The sequence below is a fragment of the Strigops habroptila genome, chromosome Z (assembly GCF_004027225.2).
Source record: "Strigops habroptila isolate Jane chromosome Z, bStrHab1.2.pri, whole genome shotgun sequence".
In the NCBI taxonomy this organism is placed as follows: domain Eukaryota; kingdom Metazoa; phylum Chordata; class Aves; order Psittaciformes; family Psittacidae; genus Strigops; species Strigops habroptila.
Genome location: NC_044302.2, coordinates 823,906 through 836,237, shown reverse-complemented (window position 1 = coordinate 836,237; position 12,332 = coordinate 823,906). Strand labels below are relative to the sequence as shown.

The 12,332-nt window shown below is 40.2% G+C and overlaps 1 long non-coding RNA gene across 1 annotated transcript in view; it reads right to left on the bottom strand.

Annotated features, from left to right (window-relative positions):
* LOC115601282 overlaps nt 1–12,081 on the bottom strand; it is a 34,164-nt gene extending 22,083 nt beyond the window's left edge. Inside the window, exon 1 of the long non-coding RNA XR_003989292.1 lies at nt 12,013–12,081. This is a non-coding gene — a long non-coding RNA (uncharacterized LOC115601282). The remainder of the gene's footprint in view (nt 1–12,012) is intronic.
* Between the last annotated feature and the right edge of the window lie 251 nt (nt 12,082–12,332).

The window sequence follows — 12,332 nt, the reverse complement described above, 5'->3', positions numbered from 1 at the left end:
AGTGTCTTGGACACTAATTCTTCTCGTCCCACCAGTCTCTAGTCCCACCATATGTAAATCAGCCACCATTCATTACCGCTGTCTCAGACACTAGCTGGTTTGCAATATTCCTCACTTTCCATAAAATATCTTCAAATGCCCTATTTATCCCAGTTCAAAGATCACAAACCTTATTACTTATTACAAACCTTATTACTGCCCACAGTGCTTTTTTTCTGGGTAAATGCAATTCAATTACTCTTCAGTCTACATTTGAGAATTTTCACATAGAAATTCACTTCCTGACCATCACGTTACATATTTCTGAAGGAGGAGACTACTTATAAACACATGGGAAGTCTATTCAGCAATAAACATCAGCTATCAAATAAGCGATGTTCAAACATCCTTCAGGAGAAAGTATTTCCCGCATATTGTCGTACCCAAGCTGGGCGTGTGTCAACACCAGAAGGCTGAAGGTTGACCCACATGGGGTGACGCTGCTGGGGTTGGGCACAGCTCACTGCAGGAGTGCTACTCTTTGCCACTACTGGGGATCATGGCAGCATCACGGATGCATCAGGATCATGGATTGTCCCAGCATCCTGACCAGCCGGAATGCTGGGACCATCCAGCATAATGCTGCACCATGCCATGAGCACACCACTCATGGAAAACCAGTACCAGGACTGAACAGGAATGTTGCTTCTGAGATGTGATAGTTTTTCCATATCAACTATTCGTAACAATTGCATCTTGCTAATCCGTTTTCATCTGAAACCTAAGATCTTTAGGGATTTGAAGCTCTCTTAGCAGCCCAAGGAAAATTTGATATTGAAACCGTTTGTACATTTCTTTAGCCAGAATATTTTTACTCATATTTCATTGCTATTTATTTCCTGCAACTTCAGCTCAGTAAATGCATCAGAACTCGTCTCTCTCAGGAATTTCTGTTCCTCTGTTTCACCATCACCAAATAAATTTTATTGTTTGCTGTTATTAAACATCCATAAGTGAAAGTGGAGCCACAGATACTCCTCCAAGGTATTCTGTGCCATAAAAACATATACAGTGCACAGAAAAACCTTTAAGGTTAAAAAGCAGACTATAAATTCATATCTTCCTGCTTCCCACCATCAGACACAGAGCATCACCAAGCTGGCTAGGCCCCACAACCCATACTGGTTGTACAGAGAACTAAATGAAAATTTTCCATAGACTTTACTAGCATATCAACTAGTGATTTTTATCCCACGAGAAAAGAGCATCAAAATACTGCCAAGGCTCCAAAATACTAAAATTAAAAAAAAAAAAAAAAAAGATTTCTATATACTCCACTTCTTACCTTAATTTTTGTACAGCTTTTTCTTTCTAATTACACTGCAAAATCTCTAAGTATTTATACTATTTTGTCAGTTTTTATATGCTTAGATACCATCTTATCTGCCTGAATAAATCACCTTTTAAGTTCATTTTAAAAGCATGTATTCTGCAGTGTATGAATGAAACAATTCACATGAAGAATAAAATCCAGCTTCTGAAAACTAATTTTACCTTGTAAAATTTACATTTGACTCCCTTCTCTGTCATCTCCTTCAACTGACCCCAGATAAGCGAGTTTTAGTGGCGTTAGAGTGGCCTGCTGAGGTCACCGAAGCAGTGAAGGGTTGAAGTTCAACAGGGCAGTAGCACCTCAAAACTAAAATGGCAGAGTGTGGTTGTTTGAAGTGTGTGTTTATGAACCACATGATTCTATGCAACTGACTTTAAACCTCTCAATCACACCGAACTTCAGGCTAACCTAAAATACGAGATTAAGAAATGCAGCTCAGAGGAAGACAGGAAGAAAGGGATGTCAAGTTTACCCTCTCAGCATGTTTGTTTTCCCAGCAAGTAGGTAACAACCACAGTCCTTTCAGCCTCTCTGAACTCAAGCTCCAAACCCCAAAGACAAAGAAAGAGGGGAAAACCCCAACCCTGAATTACGCTACAGGTAGTCATTAAAGCACTTTTCAATGCACAGGATAGCAGCAGCAATTTTGCTTAGATGTACTGAACCATGGGTCTACCAGACATTATAATTTCTTAATACTCAATGTTTGCTGTTTTTAACTTGCGTCATTTCTTTTACAGCTACCAATAAAGTTACACACTGTATTATTTTTCACTTAGTCAAAACTAGGCATAATATACAAAGGAAACCACCAAAAGAAAAATTTCAACCTCTTTTACCCATCCTGCCACCATTTCAAGCTCCCAAGGTAGAAGCTGGGGAAATGTGATAAAGAAGACTTAGAAGGATGTCATTTCTGAAATTATTATTGAGCCAACTCAAAAAGAGAACTGGACACCTGCAGAGATGGAGGCACTGCTATGTCTTGAACAGAAGAACATAAAAAGGGCACAAGTGTTTCAAAAATGTCAGATTCTTCATCTTCTGCAGAGAAGAGAGAGAGGTGAAATGGTACGCTATTGGAATGCCCCACTCTGAGCTGGCAGTGGCCTTTATCATGCTGTTTGTAAGATGTTTGCCCAGAAAGTGAAGAGAGTCATATACTGAGAAACTAACTCCCGACTGAATGGTGGGTCACATCTGTGGTGCTGATTAAGGACTGCTGGCAAACATTTATAGGTATTCTTGGCTTGTTGTTAGGCATCCTTACATCTGTACATGTTGGAAATACACTGGTGTTACTCTCTCTGCCTGGAGTATGAATAATTGACCCTGTTTTAATGCTGCCATCTGTGTGGTTTATTTTGAGATGTTCATGAACTATACCAATTCTTTCTTTTTCCTTAATTCAAGCATGATCCTGCACCTCTTCCTCAGGTAAGACATCCTTACTAATATGAAGAATGCAGGCTACAAAATCATGTTTTCCTCTTCAGTGGATTAATCATGGTTCATCCTGGTTATACCTGATGCAAATGCAAATTTCCACTTGTGAACTGAACCATTTTCCAGGGTTACATATGAAGCATTCGATATTTATTAACAAAGACATGACAGTTATTGCACTGATGGACTTTGGCTCTGGAAAATCTCATCCACAATAGCCAGCTTAATTGATTTGCAGGCATGGGGCTTTACATACTGCCTGTATTTAAATGGAAAGCAAGTTCCCTGTGCCACTGTCACTCACATTGGGAAGCCCATTATGCCTCAATAACCAAGTTTGACACCACTCTGGATGTACACCTGTATTCTATTTAGAACACCTACTTCATTTTCACACAGCATTAGCAGAGTCATGGATCTCACAGCACTCATTTGGAAGTCCTTATTGATACAGATTTGGTTATTAAAAGGGAGAAGCCAGACTCGTGGGAGCCGTGTCCTATGCACAACTCCCAGGCACAGGCTTGAGACTGCCGGCAAAGCCTGGCTTCTAAGATTTGGAAGGTAGTCTTGTTATAGCAGGTTCTTCTTTTGAACACATCCAAAAAAAGTATTTTCTCCATCTATTTTTATCTACAGCAAGGATTCACTGGCTGTGCCATTTTACTTCCACAATTATACATTTCTAATGGAATTAAGAGGACTGTGTACACCAGGAGAAATATTTAACAGCTAATTCTCATATATATTTGGGCCATTGGAAAAGAGATGGGCTTTAACATAGCCCCTCAGTCTCACTTCATTGTGTCAAATAGAAAAAATAACTTATCAATGCAAAAAAGGTGACACCAGATTGGCACCCAAGAGTATTCTAATGAATGCATAAAACCCAGTATAATCCCCCGTTTTAAAATTACAGCCTCTGAAAATACAGGCTAAAGCTGCAAAAGTGTGTTCGGAGCAGACAGACCATGGAGTGTGCTCAGCCTGCGGAAGGCATGCACACCAAACAACATGCAGCATCCCTGCGAACGATTCTTCAGATTACAAACCAGTCTGGTGCCAGAAACAGTTTATAGCATTATCCAGCACATAGTACAGAGAACATTAATAAATAATATCAATAATAAATAAAGCGTTCAGAAGCAGGAATTGCCACATGCAGACAGAACTGAGACAGATTTAATAACATCATTAACATGATGTTAAGCTACACAGAGCCAAACTCCTACAGCACAGATATTTCACCATGCCAGCAAGGACTTGCTGATAGAACGTAACAGCCGGAATGCAAAGGCTGACAGTAGATGCAACCCCTGTGCCTGCAAAAGGTAACCCACCAATCCATGGGTAGCTGAAGACCATCAGCAGGGTCGCTTACCCTGTCTGGTTTGGTTCATTAGATCTAGTAGGGCAAGAGTAAGTTCTAAAAAGAGTATAATGAGCACAGCTTACTATTGGGCCCATGGTCTATATCCAGATCAGTATTAAAAAAACCTCAACAGTGGTTCAGACCATCTCAGGTCACACACCAAGTTTTGAAAAGGAAACAGGCTCAAACCTGTTGGATTCCCAAAGGGTATCCATTATAGAATTTGGGATCTGAATACACATTAAAACATGGAGTAATGAGTAACCACATACCAGATATGTATTTCTCATCTATGTAACATGAGGATGAAATAAAGCTATTATAATGAAGATGACTTCTCGCACATTATGAAGATGGTCACGCAGGCCATTAGTTTGTGCAGGCAGTATGACAAAAGTGTGGTTTGCTCTCTCTTTCTACTTGTATTTCTTATAGGATTTAGAACCACAAGACGATCAGGTACATGGCTTGTGTAAGAAGAGATTACCAGGTCTTCTTTAAAAGGCCCCAGTATGACCATAAAACATGGTTCACCTTTTTATTTTAATGATTCTACTTTGAATGAGTATGCATATAGGTGTATTAGCAATGGAGAGGAACGCAATACTGTACTGGTACATGAAATATTTTTCCTGCACATATACATATTTTTCTGGACTGCCTCAACAGTGGCTGATCCTGTCTCTAATAAAATGATAGAAAGGAAAAAAAAAAGAAAGAAAACAAAAAACAAGTGTTAATGAACTTTTCCAAATAACATGCAGAAAAAAATAAGGAAAACAAAATTGAAGTATTCGTATTGTTCAACACTTACTATTAAAGATATTCTTATGAATCCTGAACAAAAGTAGGGTCATTAGGAAACATGTACTGATTTCTGATGCAATTTCTGCATGACATCACTCTTCCTTGGAACCTGCAGCCAAGCCCACTGCTCACACGGGTAAGCGATTCACCACATGCTGCTAATCACTGCCCAGCCTCCATCAGCACAGCGTGTGGCAGCTTCCCTGCACCCGCACCCAGAGGTACCCGCTCTGCACTGAAGCTACATGCTCACGCTAACTGACAGGCAAGGGGGGCATGAGGTTTAAACTCTGGCCTTTGTTTCCCCACAAGATATTGAAGACATCTCTGCTTAGTGCAGCAAACCCCAGCACTCAGTCACTGCTGAAAGCAAGATGCAGCTGCTGTAGAACATAGGTGCGTTGGGGCCTCCTTGAAGTTCTTCCTATGGGGACAGGAAGCCTAAGGCTGAAAACACCACTGCATCCCTGAACCCTGCAGCTTTCTGGCAGCTGCAGTAGGGCACAAGGTATCCCAGCTGGTTTATGTTTCAGTATTGTATTTCTGTAATTGTTTTTAGTTTTGACAAGCAGTCAGCTGGCTGAAGAACAAAGTCCTGTGGTGCATCCCATGAGTCTGCCTCCAGCTATTTTGGGGGTCCACAGGCTTTTTGACTGAAGAGACCCATGGCTGCCAATCAGGACATTCATCCACTGCCTTAACCATCTAGGCACAGTTCAGTGGCAATAAGCATGACAGCCCTACGTGTTGTAATGTTATAGCTCAGCACCGCCATTACAGTTTAGGGTATGTTGGTGTTACTATTACAAACAGCACTTTTCAGAAGGCTGATAACTTTGCTATGTCCAATTGCACCAGGCTAAAGCTCCAAATGTCAATCGTCATTCCTCTGCTCCTTTAAAGGAAGCAAGCTCCCAACCAAAATGACAGGTTCTGTTCCAGTTTCACAGTACACCTGTGTCTGAAATGTTTTCTAGGTGCTTTCAGGCATGGTTCTGCTCTCTCTGCAGCAGACAAAAATATCCCTGCAGATGCCATCTCCCATGTCTGCTGCTGACCCACACCACTCTGCACCTCTGGAGGCAATTCAAAGATTACTTCTGCAATTTACAGGCCTACACGAACACTGCAACTTCTGGCTCAGGTTAAATATACTTTCTTGAAAGTCTATTTTTGTGCAGCTTGCCAACATACAGAAGAATTGGCTTCTCTTACATTTCCAAAAAAACTCCAACCAAAAAACAAAGAAACACACACCCCCAAAAAACAAAACAAAACAAAAACAAAACCCACCACCAACACCCCAGCTCTCCCTACTCCCTCATCCCCCAAACCGGAACAAAACTCAGCAAGCTCTGCCTTGGAATTATAAAGAAACATTAAAAACTAAGCATTTGCCCGTTAACAGCAATAATTTCACCGGGAATTTTAACATGCCATTTACAACCTCACACTGAACTGCTACTGCATTTTCTCAAATGTTTTTGCTTTAGCAAATGCTGACCTGTCAGGAATAACGAGTGCATTCAGTTCCCAGATCAGGGTAAAATTCCAGAAGTCAGGTAAAATTCAGGAAGGTAAAATTCCACCTTCACCATGGCCCTGGGAGGCCCCTGTGCTGAGCGTGGTTCCAGCTCTTTGCTCCCAGGCAGGGAGGCTCAGGGCTTGGCGGGGCTGATACTGCGTCCTGCAGAGGCGACTCGAGGCGCTACGAGCCGCTAACAGATGGAAGTGAGGAGGAAAATATCCAAAAGGCTTCAGACTTGTGCCATTTAGTTTGGGTCTTAAAATTAGCAAGTGCACCTGGGAGCCCCGGACAAATGGCAGTTTTCAGGGATTCCAGGTGATGGATACTGTTATGCTGTGTGTTTGCACTGGGTTTAGGGGGTAGTTTGACAAGCTTATTGCTTTTGTGCTCTAAGAGACTAAGATCCCGTAGAGCTTCACATTCAAGATATTTCATCATAAACCAAAGTAACTAAAACTGCAAAGCAAGTAAAGAAAAAAATAGCTAATGCTAAGCTTGAAGATATTAAAAATGGAAACTGTTAACGTTACCAATTAACATTTAGATTGCCTGTACAAAGGGATGCCATAAATTCCCACACCTCAGGTACAATAATTCCTTTTAATCTCTCATTGTATCACTGCCAAAAGACTGTCTCTCTGCTGTGTACCATTTCGAGGAACAGTTGAGCACTCTTTGGCTTCCAGAAAGCATTGGTGCACGTGAATGACATCAGCCAACATATTTCTCTTTGTATCCCAACTCACCCATAGTCAGTTGCTCTGCACAAAACCTCTTCAAGCCACAGCACAGGCAGCTGCGGTTCTTCTGAGCACTATTCAGAATGAAAGGTACCAATTTAAGAGCCCTGAGTAAATGCAGTACTGTTAATGGAAAGAGGCGATTTCCTACAATTCCATCGCTAAACTCTGCATAATGCACACACGATTTCAGCTACAGTCTGACTGGAAATAGAACTTGGCTTTGCCTATATGCGGTGACCTGAGCTCATTAGGCCAACGAGAGAATATCTGAGACATTTTCCCACTGTTTTGTTTTGTGTCTCTGTTATTTTTTGGCACTTCAACAAAAGTGCTATTCTGAGCAGGTTTTTTGCTACAATTTCAAACTAATTGGACTTTCACATCATGGAGTTTCTTGGTGAAAGTTTTATCATAAAATCCCACACCAGTTTAAAAGAGAAATGATTTGCAAAAGGGTTTTCTTATTAGCAACAAGCACATCAAACTGTACTTCTCTGTTTTGTACCAGTTTGAGTTGTATATACAGATGATTTTATTATTCAAACAAAACAAATAAAAACCCCAAACAAACAAAAAAAACCAAACCCACAAAACCCAAACAAAAACAAAACCAAAAACCCAACCAAAAAAACCAAACCAAACCAAAACAAAACAAAAAACCCAAAAAAACCAAGCCAAAACCAAACTGGTAGAAACCTCAGGAATTTCAAATAAGTGTCAAATTAATTCCTTTGCACCCATAGTAAGAGTGTTTACAACACAAGTAACTCAGTGGGTCACAAGCATCCCAGTCCTGTACTCAGGATATTCCTCAGCTCCATTAGCTTCACTGGAATTGCTCTTACTGATGTAAGCAAGATCAAAACCTGACAAAAAAAAATTAGGCTGGCTTTGGTTCCAGTTCAGAGCTTTGCTTTCTAAAACATTTGTTCCATTTTGGGCAATAATGATAATAGGTTTTACAGCAGATCGTTACTGTGACTAATTTGTACTTACATGAATAATTCTGAATGAGAAGAACCACTTGCTTACGGTACTCTCTCCCATCTGGAGAAGACCAGAAGCACCACAGCAGCTGTCTGGGTGCTGCCATGAATTTGGTGCTATTTATTCACTGAATGCTTATTCTTTTCTCTCCTGGTAACAAATGGTCCAATGCTATCTCATGTTTCCCATCAACTTACATCATGGGTTTATGAATTATTGAACAGGCAAATCACATTCATTTCACAAAGACAGTAAACAAAATAACTAGTCAGTGCACTTAATATCTCCATATTAATCAATACATATAAACTACCTAGTTCAGAAAGCTTTTTTTCGATTCCTCTGCAAGCTCACAATTACTACTTCTAACCTGCCTGAAATCACTCCGGGGCAAAAGGATCCCTTTAGGTCTCACCACCTCCCAACACCCCACCCCCTCCAAAAAAAAAAAAAAAATCCCAACACACCAGCACTGCTAAGATGGTATTTGAGAGGCTCAGTTTAAAAATGATGATAATGGGCTGCAATAATTAAGCATCTTTCTGGCTTTTTGTTCAGGGTTTTCTTTGTTTGTTTGTATGTTTTCTTGGGCATTTCATTTCATTTTTATTAATTTTTCTCTTGGTAGAAAAATAGGAAGAACTGGGCAAATGCTGCCTCACATCCTTGATTTATAATAAATATAAATTAAAAAAATGACTATGTGAAGTATTTTTACCACAAAACAACTACACTGAAAAAAAGAATACATTAGCTTTGGGTTTGTTTCCATGTTTAAAGATAATCACCACCACCACCATCACAAAACTCCACATTGGATTGTGGGAAAATAATAGCTCTGAATTACACAAGTTTAAAACAAGTAAAATAAACGAATAATAGCTGTACAAACGATATGGGATGCTTTTCTAAAGCACTTCAGAAAATGACTGTTATTGACCCTGCAGTCTTTGAGGCTGTAATTCAGGCACTGCACTTCCAACCACACAGCTCAGGTCAAAAAGTACCAAATCAAGCTGACAGAAAGGAAGCTGATGAATTCTTACATGATTTTACCTCACAGACACAAGCGGACAAGAAGAGACGCTTGTATACAATACATCTGTGCTACTGTTGCTGATGTTGACACCAGCTTTTATTGCTTTTCAGCACGGATAAGCCAAGACTAACTTATCAGAGGACATTTGCTACAAAATGACCAAAATATTGCTGCTAGACCAGTTTTATCCTTTTCAATTAAGCCTGAATTTTGGATTAGATTTATTCCAAGGCATGTAAGCAGAAAACACCTGGGTATGCTAAAAAATAAGCTACACTTGCTTCCATTTCCTGAAAAATGGATTTCCCTAAAATATGCTTAGACACACAGAGTTGGTCTGCTGCGGCTGTCTACTACCTTAGTGCTTCTCAGGTAAAAATACATCCCACTTCAAATCTGTACAAATCAGTGAATGATAGTTAATTGCTCAGTCATGTAGTGGGTACAGCTGGAGACAAATAATGTCTGCTCCAGCTCCCCAAGGCTTGTTTTAAGTATGTTCTCGTGGGTCCTCCCATAATTCCCCCTGCTCCGTCCCTTAGTCAGACACACATCTCTCTCCGTGTTCTGAACCAATTTGTTCTATTTTGTTACCACTTAAGATTTAAAGTAATGATGAGCCTTCTGTCCTTGGCCTCCAGTCCGCTGAAAATCTGGGTCTGGATCTTTCATCTGCCTCACACCCACGTGCCCATGCTGAGCCCCACCGTCTGCTGATGGGGCCCCAACAAGAGCAAGTTTCTACACGTGCACATCCAACTGCAAAAATCAGCATCTATGTTTGCAGCACACAAGTACTGTCAATATTTATGATGCACAAATGTGTCTTTCAACATCAAGATGACCAATAAGAGCTAATAATTTTAATAGAAACATTCACACATCTGTTAAATACTTCAAAGTGCTTATAGATCACTGGGTACAGTCTATCTTCATTCATTTATGTTTGCTAGTCTCAAGACGTTTTACATGAGAAAATCATCAATAAAAGCACAGACTTGCTAGAAATTCAATGCAGCTCTGTAAAGGGTGTTTTTGTGCCCTTTTAAATGGGGGCATATTCTAGAAAAATAAAAGCCAACATTGTAATATTTTTTCTTCAGGTATTTTTGAAAAATCCCACTATTCAAAAATATACCTCACTATGTAAATATTCCTTTTAGGAATAAGACTTGAGAATTCATATGCATCAGGCTCTCCTACAACAAAATTTCCATTTCAATGAAGAAAAAAAACCCCCAAACCCTCAAAGCCAGCTAAGAGAAGAAAATTTACATTTTTCTCCCCTCCACAGCAATGCAAATTTCTAGATAGGACATCAGTGCTTATAGTTGAAAATCCATTTTAAGTCTCATATTTTCTTTGCAAAAGCAGAAATCAGCTACTACAGCCAGTGTGGTGCAATGAAGGTTAATCATGATGTTTAATTTGTATCTTACAACTGTCTTCCAGATTAGCTTATTGAATGAACGATTAGCTGGAAAGTCTACTAACAGTTGTGAGGCATCAGTTCAAAATGAGGGAGGAGGCTGCTCAAATCTGGATATTAGGATTATGCTCTGGCAGCACCACACTGGCTAAGGGATAGGTATAATCCAGGTTTCAAAATCAACCAGTTGACATCAAATCCTTCTCCCCTGAGGTCAGCACAGTGGCACTAAGGAAACAGAGAATGCTGTACGCACACAGATGGGGCCGACTCCAACTTCACACGTTGCAAGAGGGTTACCTCTGTGTGTGATTTATCCTCATGGCACCATCAAGGTGAGTTTGCCTCTTCTGTCTTAACTAAGAACCTTAAAATAACCCCGTTGGGACGGGACCTCTGGGGACCACGTGAAGGAGGGCTGATGTTGAAATTGGACCAAGCAAGAGGAATGTGAGGTCTGCACATTGCCAGGACCCCATCCCTGTGTTTGACCACCCTCAGGTGCAGAACCTTTTCCTGATATCTAGTTGACTGCCGTCGCCAAAACTTGCGTCTTGACTCTTGTCCTTTTAGTACACATCTCTGAAACGAGTCTGGCTCCACCTTCTCTTCAGCCCCTTATTCCCCTTTCTGTGAAAGGCAGAATTGCTTCCCTGCAAGTGACACTTTCATAATTTAAAAGTTATTTGGCTTTTATAGCTAATGGATTACCAGGCTAATTAAGAAAACCCTTTACAGACTGCAACAATTACTTGGGGCAATGATACACATACACACACACCAAAACCAAACAAGAACAGAGATTCCCAGGCCAAGACAAAATAGATTCAAATACATTGGGACACGCCTGCTCTAGGGAGCAACGACTCGATCCTTACCTGTAACAAGTGGTCTTAAACCACACCAAAGCTAACCACAATCACAGGTGAGCAGAGGTCTAAAGGTGAAATACATGGCTGTCCAGTACACTAAGCTGTTCACTAAACTATCACATCATTGCATGGGAAAACTGTGACAGAGCAAAACAGTTAATTCTTTTGTGAGAGATTATGTCTCATTGTTGCCCTATAATTGGCAATAATATTGGTGCTCTCTGCAAACATTATTAGCACTCCAGAAATAATCAAAGCACAAACATGTACACCAGCAGCCATAGCTTCACCACTATTTAAGTTATTACAAAGCAAACCCTTTTAAGAATACAAGTAGCCAAAGAACAAAACCAGCACAGAACTTCTTTGTGATTATTATTTCATAGCACTAATTTATCTATAATTTTCATTACTCACAGAAAGGGAATTCACCCATCTCTTTCCAATGGGAAAACTGTCAGTCAGCAAACTTGCAGCTAAAGATCTTCATCTCAAAGAGGCTAAAAGACTAAATAATTTGCAATTTAACTCTAACCCAATTCCAAGAGAATTGTGCTTGTGTAGCATTTTCTAACAGCTTATGTAAGCACAGGCCAGCTGAGAACAAACAAGGCATGAGCTGCATACCAGAGTCCTAATTAACCACACATACTGCAATGAGCAGCATCACTGCACTAAACAAGTCAACATGCAAATTATTCTTTTGTCATGCCAGTGCTACAGAGACAACAGAATTT